Source organism: Carassius auratus, chromosome 24, assembly GCF_003368295.1.
Source record: "Carassius auratus strain Wakin chromosome 24, ASM336829v1, whole genome shotgun sequence".
Taxonomy (NCBI): domain Eukaryota; kingdom Metazoa; phylum Chordata; class Actinopteri; order Cypriniformes; family Cyprinidae; genus Carassius; species Carassius auratus.
The window spans coordinates 9,720,707-9,747,972 of record NC_039266.1 but is presented as its reverse complement, the minus strand read 5'-3'; the positions used below and the strand labels follow the sequence as shown (position 1 = coordinate 9,747,972).

General features: G+C 36.4%; 1 long non-coding RNA gene across 2 annotated transcripts; it reads right to left on the bottom strand.

Annotated features, from left to right (window-relative positions):
• Nucleotides 1–3,817: 3,817 nt before the first annotated feature.
• LOC113042251 (uncharacterized) lies at nt 3,818–27,266 on the bottom strand. Of its 2 annotated transcripts, none has more exons than XR_003275557.1 (3): nt 27,085–27,266; nt 25,733–25,896; nt 3,818–4,474 (listed from the first exon to the last, which is right to left on the bottom strand). It is a non-coding gene; the product is annotated as an uncharacterized LOC113042251 (long non-coding RNA). The 2 variants fall into 2 exon arrangements; XR_003275558.1 differs by lacking the exon at nt 3,818–4,474 and adding an exon at nt 23,591–24,370.

Sequence of the window (27,266 nt, the reverse complement as noted above, 5' to 3'; positions counted from 1 at the left end):
ACCATTAGATCAGCTGACAAAAAGAGAGAAGGTAGAGACTGTGTCTTGATTCTATTGAAGAGAGAGAAAACAGCGAGCTCTCACATGTGACACCATGTGAGTCTGGCTCCAGCAGAGAGAGCGAGGGAGCGTGAGACAGCTGGGCTGAGACAGTGAAACAGAGAGATCTGCTTTATGTAAGTGTCTGCTGTGAGAGGCTAGATGTTTGAAGGACTCACATGCTGATGTTGTGGTCTGGAGTGTGGGATGGCCCTCTCTCCTGCCCGTCCCCTCCTCTTCCTGCCTCTGCTCCCTGCTTCACCCCTGGCACTGTAGAATGCAGCTGGGACAGGGTGTGTGTGTGTGCATATTTGTGTGTGTATATCACTTTTGGGAAAGCTACAAAACTGTACCCATTTAAAAAAGTAGTGCGTTTTGCTAGAAGTTACTAAATTAAAGGAGCTATATATACACATTGAAGCAATTTAAGGTAACAACACATTTTATATATAATTATCAGATAAAGTAAGTAACGTAACTTAAAGTAACTTATTTTTATAACCACAGCACTATCTATTAGGCACAGGACTGATTATATTAATACATTTTTATTAGATAAATGAACACCAAAAATCAACAACCAGAAAATCAACCCTGAGTTGAGATCACAGTGATAAACATTAACATTTGAAAAAGTGCTAAGTCGCTCATTAAAGGAGTAGTTAACCCCAAAATTTGTAAAACAATCAAAATAATTGTGTCATAATTTACTCAACATCAAGTTATTCCAAACTTTTTATTTCCTTCCGTTGCTGAACACAATATTTATTTTTTTTCAAAAATGTAGAAAATATTTGGATATTTTACTTTAATAGTGTTATTTTGGTATTATTGATATACTATTATGGTTTTATTCATATTTTGAATTAGGTTTTATTTTTATATTCCCAATTTTTATTTTGTTTTCTTTTTAGTAATTTTGTTGTTCAGTCATTTTTATTATTTTTCATCTTTTTTTTTTAGTTAAATATTTTTTTGCTTTACATTTTTCAGTTTTAGTTTTATAAAGTATCTTCGTTTCTCAGAACTTAAAGGGATTGTTCACCAAAAAATGACAATTCTATCATTAAATACTTAGCCTCATGTTATTGAGGATGAGTAAATAACAGAATTTTCAATTTTGATGAACAATCCCTTGCAGTACTAACTGTCACTCACGTTTTTGAACATAGACTTTATAGGGCACGATTCAAACTTAAATTTTTATAATTCATGAATGAAAATATTTTGTTACATGATATTGATGTTCCATTAACAAGGTCATGCAATGTCTGATTTTAAAATGGGTTTTAAAGGATGAATTTTGAGATTTTAAGTTTTCAGTTTATATAATTTCTGATGATTTTTAAAATGTGATAGAGAAAAAAGGCAACAAAGAAGTATTTTTTTTTTTTAAACAAAGGTCAAAACTACTGTTATAATGTTGATTTTTGAGGGCGCACTCTTATCATAAAATAATCTTTTCCTACATAATTTTTTACAAAAAACATAAATGGTAAAATATATATTTGGGAGTCTTAGACCTTTTCAACGATATATAGTTTGTCAAGATTAGATTAGATTTAATTTTAATATAGTGAAGTAAATGTAGGCGTCCCGTATATGGGACAGGGTGACAGTAAAGGGTTAAGAACTTAAACTTACATCAATTAACTTAAACTCGTTTTGCATGAATCCATGAACACAACAAAAATTGCATAATTATGTATGCCAGGCAAGTACCACTACGTTTTAGTTCACCTGAAACCCAAGACAAACACAAAAAGCATAAATAGTTAATTGAAATCAACAGTAAGAACAAACTTACTAGATAAATGTTACTGTTTTTTTTTTTTTTACTGTTAAAAAACAATTAGTGTTTTGACATGCTGCACTGCTACTTATTGGAAAAAGCAGTTTGTTACTGGAAAAGTGACGATGTCTACTAAAATTAAATCATGTTAGCAATGGCACTACTTCTATTTATTAACTCACTTTTTATTTGATATATTTATGTGCATGAATGAGTAGCGGAAAGATCTGAGGCTCCGACTTTGAATTAAGAATGTTAAAACAATAGGCCTGTGTCCAGTTGGCCTCCACCCTCCCCACTCACAGAACATACATACACACACTCCAACACACACACTTTCTGAACCCCAGCCTTCCCCCTCACCAGTGCAGGCAGCTGGCAAAACACAAAGGGAAGAAGTGTGCAACTGGTGCGATAAAGCCGGGAACATCTTGTCATGTCGTCGTCAGCAGAACACATTCTCTACACAATAAATCCTCACGCGCCGAGCTCTGCCCCTCCACCCTCACTGAAAGATCACCACTGGAGACCCTCCCGACTCTTTCACTTTCACGAGATGCTGCACACTGCCTTTTAGAGCCACAAAGAAACAAAAAAGTCCCATTCACTACCCCCTCTGCATCTTTCTTAGAATCTCACTCTACAGCCAAAAAGAAGGGAGTGAATTGCCCCCTAGGTTTTTTTTTTTTCTTTTTTCATTGTTATTATTTTTTTTAATCAACATTGAAAAGAATCTTTGAATAATTGGGGGGGAAACACCTCAACATAAAAGCACGATAAAAAGTCACACAGCTAAAATTAAAGTCACCATTAAAACCTAAACTGACCATTCTTATATTGTTCCGACCTAATTTTTTCTCATTTAAGAACCCATTTCCCTTTCATATATGTTACAATATCACAATAATACTGTCATGCCTAATATATGACCCTGGTCCACAAAACCATTCTTAAGTAGCATGGGTATATATATAGCAATATCCAACAAATACATTGTATGGGTCAAAATTATCGATTTTTCTTTTATGCCAAAAAAACATTAGGAAATTAAGTATAGATCATGTTCAATTAAGGTATTTTGTCCATTTCCTGCCATAAATATAAAACGTAATTTTTGTGAGTGGATACAGCAATACTGCGAACAAAAATGACCAGAAATAAGCCTACAAACTCTGCTCGATGCTGCCTGCTCTTTGGGAATTACCCACTCAAGTCTGGTATCTATGTAAAGCTTAGAATTTCCACTTTTCGGTTAATCTACTCTCCACAGCATCATAACAGTGGTACGCTAATAAAGAGCATTAAAAACAAACCCTTCATTACTAGTAATATGCATTGCTAAGCACCCTCAGATTATATCCTAACACATCAATGGAAGGCTTATGTATTCAGCTTTCAGATGATGTAGATATCTCAATTAAAAAAAAAAGAAAATTGACCCTTATGACCCTTATGGTTTTGTGGTCCAAGGTCAAATATAACTATTAGGAGAAAATCTTACTCTATGCCAGCTTTTTACATCATTCACAAAGCTTGTGAAACCTTTTGCAATGCATCTTTATGCAGAATTTTTGAATATTCAAATGAGTTTTTAGAGCTACTGTACATGGCAAGATTATCAGTAAATTACAAATTAAAGTTTAGTCTTTTCCACACAAAAGGGGTCAAAAGGTGACTTCTGTAGATAGGAAACATTACCCAGACATCTTACAAACCAGTTTTACAAAACTTTTGGTGCTTATTTGGAGTTTGGAGGTTTTAAAAAAATCTTAATTTTCATTGCATGAAATTAAAGCACAAGGAAATATTTCCTTTTGTATTTAATGAAGAAAATCATACAGGTTTGGAATGACAATGAAAATGTCATAATTAACACATTTTAGTTGAAGTTAAATATTGTTTAGTTAAATATTGAAACCGTTAATGCTTACTTAAAATACAAAATACAAAAAATGTATTAACACTTAAAACTTGCAAGCCTTTTTTTTTAGATTTACGAAATTTAACATTAAAATACCATCAACTTTAATTTAATAATTGATTAAGGGTTGTTCAATTATTCAATTAAAATATGTTATGACAATTGGATTCGAATTGATGGAATTTTACTGTTTACAATCTGAGCCAGTGAGACGTTCAGACAAAGCGAGCGCTGCTAGAGAGTAGCAGTGTGTTCCGAAGCGTTGGGCGCACAGAGACCTGTTCTGTGAATCCTCTGAGCACATCGGTGCAAAGTCTGCCGCTGTCTGACTGTTCCCATGGCAACGGCCAGGTGTGCAGACAGGCTGGAGAACACGGTGGGAACATGCGACTCTCTCCACATGCTCAGACACACAGACAAACATGCATGCAGATCTGTCAGTCAAAGCCACGTTGCCACACAAAACAAAAGCACACCTAGATAACAGTGGGAACGGGTTACTACTGATCCATGCATGTGCAAATGTCTTGTTATTTAAAATCTGCACACACAGCATTTCTGTTACTGCTAACTAACATTCACAAAGACAAGGCAGCGTTTTCTGCATTAGCCTGGATGGAAAGACAGTGAGAGAGAGGGAAAGAGGAGAGGCGGGGCCATCTGCCTGGGGACTGGAACTCAGAGGTGTCATGAAGTCTGAACATCATGTAACGAACAGAACTCTGACAGCAAAGAAAGAGAGAGAGAGGACATGGGGATAATTAGTTACTGTGAAAAAATAGTCCTTGGCTAACGTGATGAGTTAGTCCTTCCACACCCAGAGCCTCATATAACAAAGGAGCCAAAAATAAATATTTCTCAGTCTTACATCAAGACAAAGCTATTACTGTTAACTAAATTGTGGTAACACTTGTTAACTATTAACTACGACATTTCTCTCAATGAATTCTTAAAATGCTGCTAATAGTTAGTAAGGTAGTTGTTAGGTTTAGGTATTGGGTAGGATTAGGGATGTAGAATAAGGTCAAGAAGAATAAGGAATTATTATGTTCTTAATTAGCACATGGCCTATAATCTAGTAATATGCATGCTAATAAGAAACTAATAGGTGTTACCTATTCAAAAGTGTTACCAATTATTTGTAATAAGCTAAAGGGAGGCTTAAACCAGAAAATAATTTTTTTCAAGAGACTAAAATGAAACTATAAATATGCACCGTGCAACATATGTGTCTCATTTAGCCTCCATTAAAACACTTATATAATTTTATACATAACTAGTAGCACAATATTACAAAGTTTGGTAGGTTTTTGGCAGTGACGTGTTTACATACCATTTATTAGAACACCTGACAGATCTGAAAATATACAGTAGACCTTTTTTCCTCTAAAACATATTTTCATAATTTTCATGAAACATGCAGATGGTTGCTCTGAGCACAAAAAAAAAAAATCAGATTAAGTGACTCGTACTGTTTAATATTTAGTATGTCCATATTTTGCAGCAATTACAGCAGCACAAAAGGGAAAAACATCCAGTATGTGGCAGGCCTGTGGATGAAAATGCCTTGTTGATGCTAGAGGTCAGAGGAGATTCAAGCTGATAGAAGAGCAACTTTGACTGAAATAACCACCGTTACAACTGAGGTATGCAGCAAAGCATTTGTGAAGCCACAACACGCACAACCTTGAGGCGGATGGGCTACAACAGCAGAAGACCCCACCGGGTAGCACTCATCTCCACTACAAATAGGAAAAAGATGCTACAATTTGCACGAGCTCACCAAAATTGGACAGCTGAAGACTGGAAAAATGTTGCCTGGTCTTATGAGTCTGGATTTCTGTTGAGACATTTAGATAGTAGAGTCAGAATTTGGTGTAAACAGAATATGAACATGGATCCATCATGCCTTGTTCCCACTGTGCAGGCTGGTGGTGGTGGTGTAATGGTGTGGGGGATGTTTTATTGGCACACTTTAGGCCCCTTAGTGCAAATTGGGCATCGTTTAAATGCCACGGGCTACCTGAGCATTGTTTCTGACCACGTCCATCCCTTTATGACCACCATGCACCCATCCTCTGATGGCTACTTCCAGCAGGATAATGCACCGTGTCACAAAGCTCGAATCATTTCAAATTGGTTTCTTGAACATGACAATGAGTTCACTGTACTAAAATGTCTTTGGGATGTGGTGGAATGGGAGCTTCGTGCCCTGGATGTGCATCCCACAAATCTCCATCAACTGCAAGATGCTGTCATATCCATATGGGCCAACATTTCTAAAGAATGCTTCCGGCACCTTGTTGATTCAATGCCACATAGAATTAAAGCAGTTCTGAAAGCGAAAGGGGGTCAAAAACAGAATTAGTATGGTGATCCTAATAATCCTTTAGGTGAGTTTACACACACACATACATATGGACACAATAAAAATGTTCTATATAGGTTTTTTATTTTTTATTTTTTATTTAAATATATGCTTTATCTGCCATGGATGTCAAAAACTATATACTAGTTTCTTGATTCACAACCTGCATCCAGTTCATGTTGCTTATTCGTAAATGCTCAGAAATGCAGAATGATGGCAGTCACAGTTTACCGCTAAATGCACATTCCTATTACATTTCATCATCAGCAAGTAGGCGTACTACTGTAGGCGGTGCTGTTATAAAGCAGTTTAAGCATGTCAAATGACACGTCACTGCTTAAATGAATGATGAATGAAAATATGCAATTCTGCATGTAAGGTTTCATAAGACCTAAAAGTGAGACAAGCAGTGAATGTGATGGAGTTCAAAATCATCCATCATCATTCGAGCTCGTCAGCAAGTGTCAGATTTTTGTAAGCTATAGTGGCTCACACATGGCCATTTAATTCATAATGAATGACGTGCTGAATGTGTATCTCTGCTCCACATTACTTATTGATAGAATTCTCTTAGCGTCTGCTACTATAACTGGTATAAGAGGCTGCTGGTGCCCCAGCTGAGGGGAAATGCACTTGCAGTAGCTCCGGCGTCAGGGAACAGTGCAGCGCTCGCACTCGGCTTGGGTTTCAAAGATACATGTGGCTCAGGAAATCCCATCGGATCTTCTGTACAGCCACTTGAGAGCCTAGCAGGGTGACTGTGGCTATTTCAAAGACTGGGGGCCCTTATTGGCCCACGATGTAGAGACCAATTTCACCCAAGGCCACTGATAGCACGGGGTCTTCCACTTTTAGAGCTGTAGGCCGTGGTATATAAGGACATGTTTGCAAATACAGTCACCAGGGTACACTGAAGGGGTATTTTTAGAAGATCTTTAATAAGCATCCCGAATTAGCATGGGGCAAAATATAACTCATAATATGATTCACTCCAGATATGAGCATGAGCCTTAGTTGTTATGACATCAGTCAGTGGTCGAAGAAAGACACTGCCTTATAGAGAACAGGGAATCAATTTGATGCACCTGTGAGGTTGACCTTATCATGAACTCAGGGCTCGAAAGAAAATAAAGGGATTGATTGATAAGTTGTTCTGGGTGATAAAGGTTCACTAGTTCAACCAAAAATGAAATTTTGTCTCATGTAGTGATCAAAGATCATGCAATTACAATTATTGGAGAGCTTTCAAGCTTCAAAAATGTATTCAGAAATATATTTAAAATAGTCCATACGATTTGTGCTACTGTATATTTCATGCCTTTTAATCCCATTCAATAGATTTGTTTAAGGAACAGACTGATTTGCTGATAGTCTTCCACTGCAATGTGTTGTTAACTGCAGCAACCTAATCACTGAACTGACATTAACTTGAGCCAGTGAGATCAAATCATTAAGTCGGTAAGTTAAACCCAAATCAGTGAGACTGATTCCTGGAGTCAGTGAGCTGAATTCTAGTCAATGTGAACAAATCAGAGACAGTGAGTTAAATTAGATTCAATAAAACTGAATCATTGAGTAAGTGAGTTAAACTTAGATCGGTGTGACCATTTCATTAACTCAAGCCAAAAGAGACCAAATTACTGAGTCGGTGAGTTAAGTCCAAATCGGTGGCACTGAATCATTGAGTCATTGAGTTAATATCAGAGTATGGGAGTTCAATTAGAGTCAATGAGAATAAATCAGTGAGTTGAACTCAGATCAGTAAAACCAAATAATTGAGTAAATGAGTTAAACTTGAGTCAGTGGAACCGAATCACTGAGATAAACTGAACTGAGACCTGGACTGTGAATTATTTTTTATTTTTATTTTTTTTTGAGAACTGGTCCAACCAATTAATTACAAAATGAAGACTTAAACTGACTCATGATTTGTTGATGATTCAGACAACACTACTCATAAATGTGACAAGGATAGCTTGATGATATTGATAAGGATGAAAAATAATGATAATAATAATTTTGGGGTGAACTTACTTTAAAGGTGAAAAAAGAAAATATATAAAAAGACCTCTAACACTAGATCGCTCTATTCTTTTTCTATTTGGTTTTCTTTATATTCATTATATTATTTAAAAGACCTTGCTACTTGTACTGTGTTAAGCTAACTGAGACTTGTTATAGCACTTGTATATTATTGCTCTTTTTGTCCTCATTTGTAAGTCGCTTTGGATAAAAGTGTCTGCTAAATGATTAAATGTAAAGGTTTGGATGCAACAGTTCTTAATGCTGGTTCACCTTCAGTCTACTCCAGTCATGTCTCATAAATTCAAAGGACGAACGTGACTCCTCTGCCTCGCTGTCAGTCCAGACTGATCTTCACATGTTGTTTGGATGCTGGAGGACATGCACTCCTTTCACTTCTGATTCCAGAGGAACTGACCTTGTCTATGGACACAGACCTGCAGTGTCTGTCAGTATTGAGGAACCTGTCACATCCATCTTCAGCTAATTGTCGCATTAGATTATTGATGGCAGGTATGAATGTGCCTTAATGACACAGGGGCTGCCAAAACAGCTCTTCATAAAGAAATCTATAGGCTCTGTCAATTCTGCATGCGGAGCGATTAAGCTAGCCTCACTCCCAGTCTGCTGTCCTGGAGCACATGAAGGGGAAAATTGCTTTCACAAGGTAGCAGTGAGTTTGGATCCCATAACAGGGACCTCTTATTGGAATGTCAGCTTTGATGAATGGATCCAAATGAACAACCCCACATCGGAGGCTGAAGGAGAGGATCACTGCTGTTCTTGCTCTTCAGTGGCTGTACCTTCTGATCCCTCGGACGGCAGGGGGAGGTGAAGTGGAACAGCATAAAAAAAAAAGCTCAGCTTGAGGTAATTCATACCACTTTGAATCATTAGAAACACCGGGACAAAATGGGCACCTAAAACCAAGCTCAAGGTCGACCTTTATACTTCCTGTTTCCTGTTCTCTTGCTGATGTGTTTCAGATTCCAGACTCCAAAGACATCTCAAAATAGACATGACTGGACATGGATACTTGGTTATTTAATTAGTTATTTTGAAACATATGAGTATTCAAGATTCAAAAGGAACATTAGACTAGCAGCCAAATGCAAAACAAAACTGGCAGGTATATACACTCACTACCAAGCAAAAGTTTTGCCGTTTTTTTTATTATTTTTTTTAGCAAGGATGCATTAAACTGAGCAAAAGTGACATTTATAAAGTTACAAAATAATTTTATTTAAAATAAATGCTATTCTGTTGAACTTTCTGTTCATAAAAGAACCCTGAAAAAAATGTATTATGGTTTCCGCGAAAATATTAAATGGCACAACTGTTTTTAACATGGATGATAATAAAAATCATGCTGCACTAAAGACTGGAGTAATGACTGCTGACATTCAGCTTTGCCATGATAGGAATAAATGACATCTTACAATATATTAAAATTATAATATTTCAAAATATTAAGGTTTTTACTCCATATTTGATCAAGTAAATAGACAATTTTAAAAAACATTTTAAAAAATCTTACAGACCCCATACATTTTAACTTTAGGGTAAAACTATTTAATTCAAATTAATAAATAGAAACAGTCTACTAAAACAGCTATTTAAAGAAAACATTCAAAGTCATAGTTTTATCTTGGATGCCAAAGCTTTTCTTTCAGAACCTCATGTGGTGACACAAATATGAAATGAAAAACATGAGAAACAAAACCACAAAGTGCCTTCATATTTTTGCAGAAGGTATAGTTAAACAGAGAAATCAGTTTGATCAGTGACCAAACCATTCAGGCTGTTTTTTGAACTAAATGAACTCTAACGAACTAATGTAAAGATCCAAATCAAAAGAACAATTCATCCATGAATCAGACAACTAGGATGTATACAAGTTTTTCAGTGAATAGCAGCTAAATTTTGCTCTGTTTCGAACACAAAGCTACGACAACACGTCAGAAGACTCTGAATACAAACCCACAACTTATGTGAACTTTATGGTGCTTTTTAGAGTTTGACAGCCCCACTCCTCGGTCATTTTCATTATACACAAGAGTGACCAGGGTATTCCTTAGAAATGCTCTTCTAGAGTTCCACAGAAGCAAGTCAGTTGCATGGGTGTGGTGCAACGTAAGACTGAATAAATGATGACCGACTTTTTGGATTGTGTCTAGGTCTTGAGAGCTGCAGATTATAAAACTATCCAGATCAAGTAAGTTCTTTGTCCTACGCTTGTTTTGGACACAGGCTAATGAAGACACAGCTGATCCCGAATCAGATACCACAAGCAGACCGTGTCTTACGCCAGAGTAGGAGAAACATAAGCGCCTGAGTGTCTGCAGTATTTGTGGTGTGTACTCATGTTCTCTGCAGCGTTAATTGCTGCCGTTGCGCTATAAATAGAGAGTGCACATCCATGGCCAGGTTTCTTTGTCCCTCTCCTCTGGATTCAATATGCTGCAGCTATTTCTGTGAGTGCTGTACTTCAAAATAGCCAGCTAGTGGATCCCTGTGTGCTTGCCTGTAGATCTAAAAATAGCACCTGTCAGATATTTTCTCCAGCGTGCCGGCTGCATTCAGATGAGCTAAAGGGGTTATTAATATCCACCGGCAGCATTGTCATATCCTGCAAATGATCACGCAAAACGTGGGTGGAGTGTACGTGACTTTATGATTGTGTGTGTGTGTGTGAGGATGAGTGTAAGCTGACATCATCTGGCTCAGACATCTCGTCTAGTTCGCTCTCAGTGACCTCTTGTTTGCAGCCCAGGAAACCACACTGTAATACCGTCTACTGGAGCTGTAGGGCGTTTGGTTATAATATATAATAATTAATAATATATTTAATTCTTCCAAGAGCTCTAGGTTTCACTTCTGTTCCTGTGCATGCATAAAGCACAATGTAGTGCTGCTGGTTAAAGCCACTCACATGTAGTGCTGTATTGTGGTGCTGTGTGCAGGATGCTGTTGTGTGCAACTCCCTCTGAGCTCCTGTGTCTGTCCCCTCTGACTCCAGCCATTAATCAAACTCCCTGCAGTCAGACCTGCATAATGCAAACCAGAGCAGACGACATGTGCAGCCCCCCGGCTCCTAGCCACAGGAGAGAAAAGGAGAGAAAAAAAAAAAGAGGAGGCAAATGGAAAAACTAACACATCGATAATTATAATTTCAGCGACATGAATCTGTCACAGTGGGGTTTAATTCGTTATTTGTTGTCTGATATTATGCACAATTTTAACTACACTATTCCTTTTAAAGGCAACATGAAATGGTGTTCGCAATCCATTTTATGTGTATAATGTGTCGTATTTCTGACTGAAACAAGATATTTAATAAGAAAAAAACATACAGGACGGGATACGTGATGGGATGAAAAATTAGAGGGCTTGGTGACTGAAAAAGGAAAATCATTTCAAAAGTCTTTTTTTTTTTCAACTTTCAAGTCATTTTAGTCCGTGACGGAGTAATAAAAAAAAAAAAAAAAAAAAGAAGAAGAAAAATCACTAAGACAATTTTTGGATGAAATATACACAAAAGAAGCAGTAAATACAATAAAAAAAAATATTATATATAATATATACCTCCAAATATATGCACAATATATGCGTGTTTACTGTATATATTTACTATGTATATGTATATATAAATATGAATACATGTACGTACATATTTAAGAAATATTTGATATTTATATATTAAATATATTTATATATAATGTAAATACATGTAAATATTTTCAAAATATATACTGTATGTTTGTTTGTTTATTTATACATAATAAATACACACACAGACACACACACTAAATAAAACTTTTATTTTGGATGCGATTGAACGCATTTATTCATTTGACAGCACTATTATATACATATACATATTCATACACATACATACATACATACATATATATATACACACGGTATATGTGTGTGTGTGTGTGTATATATATATATATATATATATATATATATATATATATATATATACACACACACAGCTATACACAATTTAGTCATGAAAGCCTTTTTTTACAATTTCAAAGCTATTTAAACCATTTAAAAAAAAAAAAACAGACTTTTTAAAAATGAACCGAATAGGAGCAGTAAATATGCTCAATTTTGATTTTTAAATAGCTTAAACAAATAAATAAATATGTATATGTATAAATGTAAGCCTTTTTTATTTCCAAGTCATTTAAACTATTTTGATTAATAAAATAAATAAATAAAGAATGTGTGTGTGTGTGTGTGTGTGTGTGTGTGTGTGTGTGTGTGTGTGTGTGTATATATATATATATATATATATATATATATATATATATATATATATATTTTTTTTTTTTTTTTTTTTTTTTTTTTTTTTAGACATACAATTTGAATATGATCATTTTAATGCATACCACAATAAGACTGCTGATTTTTTTTTTCTTTTTACTAACTTTTATTAGTTATCAGGATCACCGTGCGGAAACACTAAAACAAAGGCAGCTATCTATATGTATAAAAGATTTGTCAAATATGTTCTGTTTTACTTTCTATCTAACTACTTGTATGATTTCTCCAGTATTATCTTTGATAATGACAAGTGTTTGCAAACAGAAGCACAAAAATAACCATAAATATTCAAATGACTATTTAGGTCTTGATTGTAGGTTAGTATAACACCACATCCTGACCGCAGCTATCATATGGCCAGATGACTCTGTCTCTTAACCCTAATATAGACTCTCTACTATACTGGCGCCTGCCAATCTATTCTACTTCCTCATTAATAGAACAACCTTGCAAACACAGACTGCGAGGCATATTCACTGGCTATATTTGGCAGGAAATGAAAAAAAAAAGAGCAACTAACACTTAAAACTAACACCCACTGACTAAAAATGTCTAAATTCAGCACTTTATATGGTGACTCATCAATGCCTCTGACTTTCAAACCAGTCTAGTAATGCATCATTCTTTCTGACACGATTATGGAAGATATGAAACTGTATGTTTTTAGTAGTGTAAAACAGTCATAGACACTCTTAGAAGGGGCAGGGGGGACACTGCCCCCTACAGGAACGCACTTGGAACAGGAGCTGTTTATATGAGGCACAAGCCATAGAGGGAAGGTAATCTCAGCACTGCATCACACACCTGATAACATCATGAAAACCTCAGCCTGCATGGCAAGCCATTTAGACGATTACATTTTTAATATTAACAACTACATGTTTTTACTATATACGCATTTATTTTCAATAAAACAGAAGAAAAACTGTAAGCTAAGACATTCCTTATCCTTTATAATACTAGCAGTATTTTTTTAATGATATGCCATTTAAACCAAGTGCAAATAGCTATAGACTAATTATACTATACCTATTTTAAATATTTGCAATAATTGTATATAGGGCTGCAACTAACGATTATCTTGATAATCGATTAATCTGTCGATTATTTTTACGATTAATCGATTAATCGGTTTATATACTTATTTTAGTTTTTTCCATTTTTTCCCCAATGAAATTATTAATAAAGGGTCTTTATCATTCAGCATAGACTTTTAAGAGATTTTAACCATTTTGCATTGTCATATCCTCATCAAAAATATACATGGAGTTGTTTTATTATGTTAGTAATCCTTTGTCGAACTCTTCTGCAATCAAAACACTGACCCATACTCTAGCAAAATTCACAAGGATTTCAAATATTGTTTTCACCATGGCAGTCCTTAGAGCTCCTAAAGTAGTTTAACATCCCAAACAAAGCTTAAGGAATCTTTGAGAACATATTTTCACGAAGTATAAGGATAAAACAGAATAAAATTGCAGTGCATTTTATTTTATTATTTACTGGGAAAAAGCTTTATAGCTTATGCTGTGAAATTGTAAACAATCCTTCAGAAAAAAAAAAAGTGCCAATGGCATGAAACCTGAATGGAACTCACAATTTAAAGTAAAATCCATCAGAAGGTTGTCCAGAAAAAAAAAATTGGGACACACACAAAAAACCTGCTGTGTGAAAAAGAGCAGTGAATACTTAGAAAAGAAGTGCATTTTAAATATACTCAAACATTTAAAAACAAACGTTTCTAAAAACGCGTGTAAAACGCTAGTCGCGCCGCTTTCTCCTTCTTTCCAAAGCGCCCCTGAGGCGTCTGCCTTTGCTAAGCAACCATGACGTGCTCTCTCCATGACGTGCCCTCTCCATGAAGACCCGGAAATTTCAGCAAAGGATAAATGGATGCGGTGTGGACGCGCCTGGAAAAACGGGCGCATCGCACCGCGTGCGTGTCGCGACCGCGTCGCTTCCATTATGAGAGTGCATACTGCGCGCCTACATAGGAAATAACGAACTTGAGCACGCAAAAGACACGATATGTGAACGGCCCCTTAAACAGTTCAGTAGTGCAGAGTTTACAGGTTACTCTTCATTTTGAAGGCTCAAAGTAAAGTACTCCCACTTCCCGCTGAATGCTGCAGAGAAGCTGTTCGGGAAGCACGTGACATAAAACGAGGCCAGCTATTGGCTATTCGCTACTTCACCTGCTGTACTGGCTGAGTAAAACCTCCGGTGGCTCATTACTGCCACACTTTGGTCACCGCAGATTTGAAATATGCACGAAATGAGCCGCTTATGGCAAATAAAATTTATTTAGCGACGAATCGATTACTAAATTAGTTGACAACTATTTTAATAATCGATTTTAATCGATTAAATCGATTCGTTGTTTCAGCTCTAATTGTATATAGATGCTGTTTAGTGCTAACAGCCTTTTGGCCGATGTCTGCACCTCTGTATTGTAGTATGTCAATAGTGTGCCATAATAACATATTGGGTGTAAATTACATATATTTTTTAAATGATAAAATGGATATTGCTTTGGGACAGTAAAGCCCTCCCTACACCTAAGCTTTAACTTGACCAATAGCTAAACAACAGTGAGGCCCGTTATTTTCCACTTTTCGATAATTTCCTTTATTTTTAGTGAAAATAAGCGCTTTTCCAATCTGAAATGTGATGTGAAAAGGGATAAGGACCAGTTCGGCAGAAATGTAATTGTTGATATCAACAGTTTTTACAAAACTATTACAGATATCAAAAATGCATTTCTTAGTTACAATTCTAAATACACATATCAGCTTTGTATTTCTTACTAGTAGAAATATAACTTTTGATAACAATTATTACATTTTTACTAGTAAAATCTGTAATTATATTTCAACATGTTACATTTGTTATTTCTGATATCTAAAATGACTTTTGTTACTAGTAACAATCACATTCATGATATCAGAAATTAACACTGTCATTAGTAATTATTGATATCAAAAATGAAAATTATTACTAGTAGTAGCAATTAAATTGTTAATATCAAGAATAGACATATACTACTAGTGTGTATCATACAAACTACCATGTGATAACTGATATCAAGGTTTTTACTAGTAAAAATTGTATTTCTGATATGTAAAATTGTAATTTCAACTAGAAAGAAATCAATTCTTGAGATCAACAAATGATTTTGAATTACAGCCTATGATGACATTTAACTAGTGATAATACAATTAAAGATATCAAGAATTATATTTTTTACTAGTTGAAATTGAATTCCTGATATCAAGAATGAATATTTTAACTAGTGAAAATTTAATAGTTGATATCAAGAATTCATATCCTGTGAAGGAATAAGTCAAAACGGCTTGCCATACAGCCTGTCTCCCAAAGAAGTGCGTATTTAAGATGAAGCAAAGATAAGCTGTCAGCTCTTAATCAAATTAAAGAACAATTACACAATTACAGAGAATAAAGACAATAAGAACTGATCCGTGAAATTGTATAACAAGCTGTTTAAAGGAATGGTATAATAAGCAGTCGTTCATGTAATGACAAATACAACCACATGGGATCTTTGTTAAAGTAATATTCTGGGTTCAATAAACATTACGCTCAACAAACAACATTTGCGGACAGTGTTATTTTAGTATTTTTATACAATATTATAAAATGTATTCATATTTTTTTATTTGCAATTAACTGAAAATTTTACAAAAAATTACATTTATAATAATTATATTTTTATTTTATTTTATATTTTCATATTTAATTAAAATAATGAAAAACTTTTATTTTTTATTTTATTAAATTTAAACCTAGAAAATTTAAACCGTTTTTTAGCATTTTAGCATATTGATAACAACAAAAATTATTTTGACATAATTAGATTATTTAAACAAACAAACAAACAGAGAGGCACTTACAGTCCAAGTGAATGGCCATTTTTTAAGAAAAGCAGAACTATTGTACATTTAATGTTCTAAAAGCATGTCCATTCATTTTTGTGTTAAAACATATGTATTATTTGAGCTGTAAAGCCATTGCCATGTGAATTTACATGATTTTTTTCTTTTTTCTTTTTTTTACAGAAAACCCAACCTCAGTTCCACTGTATTTGTCATTTTTATTTGTTTTTGTTTTAATATATTTCTATGTAACTTTATTTTAGTTTTAGTACGTCAACTTAAATTAAAAATAAAAAAAGTTTCCTTTGCAATTAACAAATAAAATAAGGCAAATACATCTAATATTTATAATAATTTATTTATAATAATTTGTTCAGTTGCATATTTTTAATTCAAAATGAATGAAAAAAACTTGGGGCCAAAAAAAATGTGACCACGATTTAAAAGCAGAACTATAATGCATTTAATGTTCTAAAAGTACATTAATTATTCTGTTCAAACATATGTATTATTTGAGTTGCAAAGCTATTTAAGGTGTTTTGTTGTCATGGCAACAAAATTTGGTCAAATTACATACAATTTGGTCAAATTGGAATTTATATTATTTCACACAGAAAACCCTACCACTCTTTTTTTTCCACACTAAAAGTATTTAAAGGCTCAATAGTAGAGTATTTCATTGTTTTAAACATTGCTTCCGTTTTCAGTTCCAATGTAAGTCAATGTAGTTTTTTGTTTTGGTAATCAGTGTTATGTCACAAGTGTGTAATATACGTCTTTATATAGAAAAACAAACATGGATTGTAAATGATAAGAACAAAGTTTTATCACTTGGCCAGAGATTACAGTATATACTGTATTACTGTGCTGTAATGCTATAGAATCGTCCCTGCCGTGGGTCACGTACTCGTATATATCTGAGGTTGTAAACCAGGGTAGACACCTACTTAAAGAATGGAGTGTAAGACCATCGTCCATCTATAACTGCTACTCGTTTGTATCTCCATACAATCACAAACCATAAAGAATGGTAAAACCAAACAGCACACATCACATATGAACACACACTCGTGCGCGCACACACACCAGCCCTGCGGGAAGCAGCAGGCTCTTCTTGAGGCAAAGACTGTATCAGTGCTCAAAGCCAGTGAGTAGCTCCCTCTCGTCTGGGTTCTTCTGCCTAATCCCATCATAAGACAAATCCCCTTTAGCCAAACACCCCCACAAATGCACCAAAGTCCATTAACTCAGATAACAGGTTTGCACAACTCAAACCATCTCAGTCAGACAGTTGTGACCGAGGCCAAATAGTGTACATCACATGTGATCCTTGTTTTTTTATGTCTGGTGGAGAAGGGGAGAAGATGGATAGAACGAGGGTGAGTGAGGGGAGGAGGATGAAGTTGAATGGGGGGCTCTCCAGGATCAGAGGCCAGTGGGGCCTCTTCATCTCCTCCTCCTCTGACAGGACGCCGCAGGGGTCACCAGGGCTTCTTCTGAGAGCCGAATGTACCACAAAAACAATCCCTGTTTCACCAGCAGCAACCAGAGATGACACGGATGATCCTTATCCAATATCACAAACCAAATAATGCAATTTATAGCAGAACTGACCATCAAACCAATCCTCTTCATGTATGCCAAGGATGTAACCAAATATTCCAAAACGGTATATGAATTAGTGCATATTTAATAAATACATAAAAAACATACTGACACACTACTATTCTGAATACCACAGAGATCTGACATTTATTATAAATACATTTCCACCATTGGGGACACTTGTATTGAATCCAATTAAACATTTTTACAGCTCAGAATTCTCAGTAAGTTAAATATTACCTGTCTCATGAGTAATATGGACATAAATTTAGATAACTGTTGAAATACACAGTAGCATAACTCAGATACTTTGGTGTTAAAAAAGAAACTGATTTTTAAAACGTGTGGCTTTTGATTGAAGACTTTAGTACCTTGGCAAATCTGAGCAGAGTATCAGTTTCTAAAATTCTAGAAGAGACACGTGAGGTTACTAGTTAAACACATCTGAAAAGCAAGTTCCCATGTAGTTTCCATTTAAAATCATTGTAAAAGTTTCTGAAAAACAGCAATGGGTTTGTGTAAAAAAAATAAAAATAAATAAAAATGACACATTAGAAAATTAGACATTTAATTTACACTACAGTTTGAAGGTTTGAGGTTGGTATGATTTTTTAAAGCCTATATACACACACACACACATACATATATATATATATATATCACCTCTGATCAATTTATTGCATCTTTGCACAATAATATTTTCTTTCAAGAAAATCTTACTAATCCCAAACATTTAAATGGTATCATATTTATCTGCATGTCATGTGACCACATACATGCACATGCACTGTTAAAGTATTGAAACATTAACTTAAAATTTTCAGGAGGTACAACATTTTAAATCAAAGATGTAACTGACATACTGAAGAGAGTTAATTTTTGAGTATTTGTTCCCTGATTCTCACTGCTGCTCTGAGTCTCAAATCCTGACAGTTTAACAGCTCAATCCATCTGCATATTCCTGAGGTGTTAATGTATTACCAGAGAGAATCAACAGATGCCCAGCAGTCAAATTAAAACCTGTCCAATAAAATCTGCTGTGCGGCCGGTAACGCTCGCACGCACACACTCAGACGGAAGGAGCAGTGAGGCGTGTGGCTTTGACGTAGCACTGCTTTGTGCTGACAGGAGGAGAACACAGAGGAAACACTGAGTACACATTGTGCACACAGAGGAAACCTGATATTCCTGTTCCCAGCAGAGCACAGACACGAAAACTCACAGATTCACTCACAGCTCACACAAATAAACACAACACACACCTTTTCTCCTGGTGTTACTTGGGCGTTTCTGAAATAAATGCTCAAATCAAATATTTACAGAATACAGGACGTACCCTAATGATAATGTACCTTCAAGTGTTCTGCATTTTTTGTACTGATGGCAAAAATGACGAGGACATAGAAACGGAATGTTCCACTATTACTGTGGATTCAGGATTATGTTTAGGACTGGTTTGTTTGTTTGTTTGGTTTACACACAGTATATATATTATATTATATTATATAGATAGATAGAAACACATACAAATACAGTGTGTGTATGTGTATATTATATATATATATATATATATATATACACACACACATACATGCATATATACATATATAAGAAAAAAAGCCACAATTTATAAACAATTATTAGAATATAACAAATTCAATATAATACTATTTTTTTATATACTTTTTTTGTAAAAATGTGTAATCTCAAAAAAAATTAATCTTTTTAAAATGTGATCACAACAAAACCAGTTGTCTGGTTTGAAAGACAAAATAAGACAAAATAAGGCAAGAATGCACATACTGTTTCTCATAATATGTATATATCTATTATACTCATAATTACACCATTAGTTGTAACTTCAAAAGAAAACTGACAGAGCAGTTTAACAGGTAACACTCCTAAGCACGCAGATCTGAAACTGAAACTCATTCAGACAGATATGTTGTGTTCAGACTGAGCATTTGACAGTCATGCGGCTCCATGTGCAAACAGCTCGCATCTTCCACAACAATCCCAGTGTGTATCTAGGAAGTGGTCACTCGGAGCCTTTTCAAAGCAGCTTACAGCCGCGGCCCGGTCCACGACAAGCACACGTGCAAAACGTGCATTCTCATGCACGCTTATGAACACACACTCGCAGGCCTGGCCTAGACACACTCTCTCAGAGCCACAGTGACAGGAGGAGGAGTCTCAGCCAGAGTGCATTAGTTCCCATATGCAGAGGGGGGCGTTTGTGTGTGTGCAGCAGCCCTCCCAGTCAGCTGGACTTCAGCACGTTTACTGGAGCAGCACACCTGCGTCCTAACTGCTGAGAGACACATTGTTCTACCTGTCTCCTTTCAGGATTGTCACTGCACTAAATTATAAAGCTTATGTATAGTCTGTCCTATACAGTCATTAAATCACTTTAATAACAGAAAATATAATATAAAATGTGGGGGACAGAAAAAAAGTTTTCCTCCTCTGAAAACTGTTTGACCAGTAAGACTATCATTCTGACAACATTTAGACTATTTTTTTTTTTTTTTTTTTTTTTTACATGCAAGCTTGCTGCAAATTAAGTTTTGGAAAGATTTGAAAAATTTTTTGAATAAATAAATATCAAAAATGTAAATATAAAACAATAAAATATGTATTTAAAAAAACAACAACTATTAAATATATATCTTTATAGGAATGAATACATATTTAAAATAGATATAATATGAATGGGGACCACTGGAAATGCAAGCAAAAAACTAAAGTCTGAATTAACTAAACAACAAATAAAAAATAAATCAATAAGTAAATACATTCTTTAATGTGGAGCCCTGTGATTTAAATTTAAAGGGTGCTTAAATATTAATATGAAGAAGCAGCAGAAGAGGACGGCAGTTTGTAAGTGTTTTGTTTTCGGTTCTCATTCGATTTTAGCACGGTTGTCGTTGTTAAGAAACATTGTTTTAATTACTGTATTTACTGTGGTAAACGCGTGCTCTAGTTGCATTTGTTCTCATGCATATCTCGTGACTTTACAGTTTTGGTTTGGCGTGGCCAGCTGACTTAAATAACGACTAATCAAGCGAGTATAAAATTGGTTAGGTCACGACAGCCCTCTTGTGAAGTGTGAGTGTAAAGACCATGGACTCTACCTGCGCGACTCCACTGAGCAAGGACACCGACAAGGCACTTGAGTATTGCTTTTCTCCCCTTTCTTTACTTTTCGTACAGCTTGTTCTCATATACTTATTTAAATAATTGTACTCACTATGTGCTTTCAAATCTCTATTACTAATACTAACACTCAGAAAACACGCACTGTACGTTGGAGGCAGGCCAACCCTAATAATCTACGGCCTGTCCTTATGTCCTCTACTTATTTACTCTTTCTTCCATTTGGTCTCTTGAACTGCCAGTCCGCTGTAAACAAAGCAGAATTTATTTCTACTATTGCTACTCATTCCAGTCTCAACCTCATATCCCTAACTGAGACTTGGATCAAACCTGTGAACTGCCACTCCTGCAGCCCTTCCACTAATTTCACTTTTTCCCACACCTCTCACATTATTGGGATGGGTGTAGGTACTGGTCTACTTATCTCAAATGAATATAAATTTGATCTTCTACCATCTATTGCAGGCAACAGTTCATTTAAAATCCACTTTATAGTTGTTTATCATCCCCCAGGTCAACAGGGTCACTTCTTGGAGTTGGATGTGTTACTGTCAAACTTTTGTCTGGACAGTACTCCTTTGGTACTGCTCAGTGACTTCAACATCCACCTAAAAAAAACTCCAGGTTGCTGACTTCAACACTTTGCTCGCCTCATTTGGTCTCAAGCGAGTGTCTACCATGGCTTCTCACAAATCAGGAAACCAACTGGATCTCATCTACACACACTATTGCTCCACTGACAACACTCTAGTTACTCCATTACACAAAAGACCACTTCCTCATCACTTCTAACCTCTCACTAAGTCCTGCACAGCACACACTCCTCCGCAGGTCACCTTTGGCATAACCTATGCTCACTCTCTCCCTCTCACCTATCCTCTATGGTTTCATCCTTACTTCTTTCACCCTCTCAGTTTTCAGCACTGGATATAAATAGTGCTACTGACATTCTCTGCTCTATTCTAACAACTTACTTAGACAACTTTTGCACCTTTTCATCCAGACCAGCATGTACTACCCCCTCTGCCCATTCGCTGTCTGATGTTCTCCAAGAGCATCACTCTAGAGTCAGGGATGCAGAGAGCAAATGGAACAAATAAAAAAACTTGACTGACCTTAGTGTGTATCAGTCATTTTCTCTTTTCCCTGTCTGCAAATGTCTCCACTGCTAAAACAACATACTACCACAATAAAATGACCAACAGTTCTGAATCTCACAATTCTTACAGAGAAGACCCCAGGAAATGTTGGATCGGAGTCATGATGTCCTTTCTGCAGCAGGGGTTGGAGAGAATGTGGTCTCCCTCCACCCTTAAAGTCAGCGTGACTGTAATTGCTGCCAACCACGACCATGTGGAAGGGAAGTTTGTGGGGAAGCATGACCTGATCATCAGCTTCCTTAGGGGGGTGAGAAGGCTAAATCATAAACACCCCTCCTGGCTGCCCCGGAGGTATCAGACCCAGCCCTTAGATTTGCTTTGTCCCACCGAAGCACTGAGATGCCATGTAGACAGGACGCATAGCTTCAGGACCTTAGATCAGTTCTTTGTCTGTCGGAAGCCAGCAGAAGGGGAATGCCATCTTAAAGCAGAGGATGGCCCACTGCATAGTGGATGCCATCACCCTAGCTTAATAGGCACATGGTGTGCCCTGCCCATCCTCACTCGTGGCACCTTGCTGGCAGATATTTGTAGAGCTGCGGGCTGGGCCACCCCCAAAATGTTTATTAGATTCTATAGCCTTCGTGTGGAGCCGGTATCCAATATTTACGAAGGACCTGTGACCAGCTATGTGCCAGTGCGTCCATGCTGAGTGTTCCCTTGGTAGATCAACTGACAGTGAGAGGTTTCTGGAGAGACAAACCGAGCAGAGTCAAGAGTCGAAACGACTCCATATCAGCTGGACCATCTAGGGATGGAGTCACCATTTTCCCGAGAGCGCAGCTCGTGACAGCTCGTCAGCTGCCCGGTTGTGCAGACCAGGAATGGGAATGGCACGAAGTCACCTCAGATGCTCCTGACTCCAGAGGAGGTGGTAACAGGCGAGTTTCGACAGGAGCGTAGGCCACCTTGTTGGTTGATTTATGCAACGGTCGCAGTGTTGTCCGTGCGGACTAGTACATGCTTGCCTCATAAGTGTCCTTTGAGACGGATCAAGGCAAGGCGCACTTCCAGCAACTCTAGGCAACTGATATGCCAGTGGATTGGTCTCTCTAAGCAAGATCCCAATTCATCGGTCATCCGACATGATGTTATGAGTGACCGACTGAAAGGGGTCTGCAATATAATTCTATAATAGTAATAGTACATAATTTTATAGTATATTATTATAACTTAATAATATATAATTAATATTAAGCACCGAAAAACCCAAATTGGCTAAAAGGTTATAATAATAGACAAAGTAACATTTTGTAGAACTAATAAATGAATGCTTATTTACTGTAGGCTGAGAGGTTCATAACTATGCATGTGGGTTTAATAATGAATGCCTGGTGTTACGTGCGTTCTTCAGCATCAGTTCACATTGATCTACAAGTGATCTCAGCCTCACTCTCCACTTATTATCATCATCACACTGAATCAGGATTATGTCTCATCTGAGAAATATTCTTGTCACATGAACGCATCATTTAATGATGTAATGCTAAAGTCATATCTATTGTAGTCACGGGCATCATCCCCCATATGATCTACACTACCTGAATGTGAAAACAATATCATATTACTTCATCATAGCTCTAAGCCCACACGGCTGACCTCACCCAAATATAACGATGATTGCAGCCCATGTCATTATCTTAATCATCTTCATCATTATCGCCATTACCAGAATAGAAGCACACAGCATGTACTCAGTCACTCTGTTTGCACCATTGGGAGAAATTCACAGCTGTCATCGTCAAGCTCTGCATTTTCTCTGAATATCTGACTATCACAGGGGCCAAACAACACGGCATAATGTCCCCACGCTGATCCGAGTTATTTACTTTCATCAGGCGCTCAGCTTGTTCTGTGCCTGAACTTGTGCAAGTCTGTCCCCGGCGCAGCTGAGGGCAAAAGCTGCGAGATCAGTGGAGAAATGAACCCACAGGAGCGGTGAGTCAGGTCTGAGTCAAGTCCTGCTCCCCGCACACTCAAGTCACGATGCTGCTGATCATATCAGAGTTGCCAGCTGACCTTCTGAGGGTGGCATACAAGGAGACTTGGGTGTCTCTTATATGGGCACTTTTGGTCCTGAAGACATTGGAAAGGAAGAAATTAATCTCCCTTAAAACACTTTTAATTTCTTTCTTCATTATTTTTAAATGGTCTCCTAACAAGTGGATATACATGTGTCACAGTGGAAGTCAAGCATTTTTGTTGCTCCCTCCAAACCATCATGAATATTTTATAAATCATTAATTCAGTAGTTTTTTGGAAATCAAATGGCAAATTTCATTTAGTACACACAAAATGCTTTAATTTACACAAAAATAAAATTATATTTTCAGGCTTTTTGCATAATTTGACGTGACGTGATGTGACATACTGCCAAGTATTGTGACCCATGCTCAGAATACGAGCTCAAAAAAAAAAAAAAAAAAAAAAAGAATTTGTGCTCTGCATTTAACCCAATCAAAGTGCACACACACAGCAGTGATGACACACACACCGGTGAGCACACCGTGAGCAGTGGGCAGCCATTTATGCTGCGCCTTGTAATGTTTACTAATTTCATATCACTTAAAAATAAAATTAGGTCATTTATTAAAGTAAATGCATTAAAAATCAAATAATAAACAAATAATAAAACATTTCCATAGGTTAAGATTAAAAGTCTTGGGAAAATATAAATTAATAGACAAATCATTGCAATGCGAATTTATACATTTTTACTAATTTAATACAAATTAAAAATACAATTAATTCATTTGTTGAAGTAAATTCATTAAATATATATATTTACATTAAAAACTAATAAAAACAAAACTATAATTAAAATAATCAATGAAAATTATTCTAAATCAAACGATAACAATGTGTAAAAAAAATTAAAAATGGTGTGACATATAGCAAAAAGAATAATGTGCTCCGGGGCACAAAAGTGCCTTTAGCTGGAGAAAACGATGGAACTTCTACTGACTTTTGTCACAAAACACAACTGACCACATGACAGTTTTAGAGAAAGAGTGGGAGGGCAGCAAAGAAAAAGGAGAGTAACATTGGAATTTTGAGAATCTGACTTGTTCATGATTCATAAATACGCATTCATGCCAAGAATTCAGGGAATCAGGCAAAAGGCAGCGGGAATGGACACTGAGATCTGCCCACAAAGCTGAGATCAGTTGTGTTTTGAGCAGCTGCCCTGTGCTTGACCCCAGAGGTTCTCATGCTGTAAACTGGGCAGGACAATGGGAGGACTTCATTAGCGCAGTTGTTATTGTGTCAAGGCACACTTTTTTCTCAGAAGCATGACCGTGAAAAAGGCTCTGCGTGTGTGCATGAACAAATAGTGATATACAGTGAGATAGGGAGGAAGAGTTGACTAAGAGTGCAAGTTTAGGTCAGTAAATATGTGTGTATATAAAGATTGACTGTAAGCACAGCATTACTCACTGTGCTCTGGGCTGCAGCTGGGACTGCTCCACTTCACTGCTTTGGTTGTCTCAGCAACTCAGTGCACGGCACGGGCACGCAGAGGGCACAATGCCAGGTAAAGGGGGGGATGTTGGCATCGGCCTGTGGTTCTTCCAGCTGGCACTGCCAGGAACTCGGATACCCTGCACGGCAAAGCCAACTTTATTCAAACACCATCTTACACTTGTGCTAAATCTGCATAGACACGATTACCAGACTTACAATACAAAATATATTCCTCAAACATTTCTTTGAAGTTTCTTTTAAAACCCTAGAAAAGATAGCTTTTAGAGATTCTTTTTTTGCACATTTCTGCTAGTCAAGCTGAGCGACCAGCTGGCTGCCAACAAAACTAGCTGAAGTCAGGACAGGAGAACGGCTTAAACCAGCTAAAACCAGCTTGGCAAGACTGAAAACCCATCTTAAACCAGCTTAGACCAACAACAAACAGTCTTAGTCTGGGTTAAACTGCTTATACAATTTAACTTAGAAATGGTATTTGCTACAGAAAACAGAAGTCTAGTTCAGGGTGGAATTTTATAATAGACATAACCTATATTAGTGCATTTTAGTTATATATTCAGCTATTTAACAGGGTATGTAGCAATCAGCAATATGTTCAAAAGAGAAACAAACCAAAATTAGGAAGGACTAAACTAGACTAGGATGCAAGAACAACTTAAACCAGCTAAAACCAGCTTGGCAAGGCTGAGAGACCATTTTAAACCAGATTAGACCAACAAATCATCTTAGTCTGGGTTAAACTGCTTAAATATGGTAAATTAGAAACAGTATTTCCTAAGTTTAGTGTAGGGAGAGATTTAAAAAAAAAAAAACAAGTAAAAACCATCAAAGACTGAAATCTGCTTATCATGTTACCATCGTAGTCTTGATTTATGGAGCACTGTGCTTGACTGAACAACAGCTCTTTGTCCCTGTGCTCTCTAATGTTCAATCTAATGTGACTTGACAACGACTCTCTCCTGTCCTCTATTGGTCGATTTGAAGTATTACAGCGGTAAACAAAGCAGAGCTATGGCCCAGTTTTCATGACCTTGTATTTGATTACGTATCTTTTTCCCAAAATGTTGACTGTTATCATGAAACACGCGGAAAGATACGTCACATTAGTCTTCCCAAATGAATGACAGAAACTTAATCACAACATGACAGAAAATATACAAAATATCGACGCCATTACTTAATTTGTTTGTGTTGATAACTCTGCGTATCAAGTAAACACAATCGAGCAATCGTCCTTCCTATTTAAGCCAATATTAAACTAGAAGTGAAATATGGCCACTTGGTTATAGAGTTAAACTTGTGTCGACCTTATAAATTGGGGCTCCTTGCAGTCCAGATGGGATGAGATTGAGAAATCCACTCACATGAAAGCTGTTCATAACAGCTTATGGAACTGCAGTCTTCATAACAGATTGAGGAAAGCAGCCAGTTTGACCTCGCCAAAAATAGTCACAAATCAAACTAATTTAAGGTTGACGACTAGTTAGCA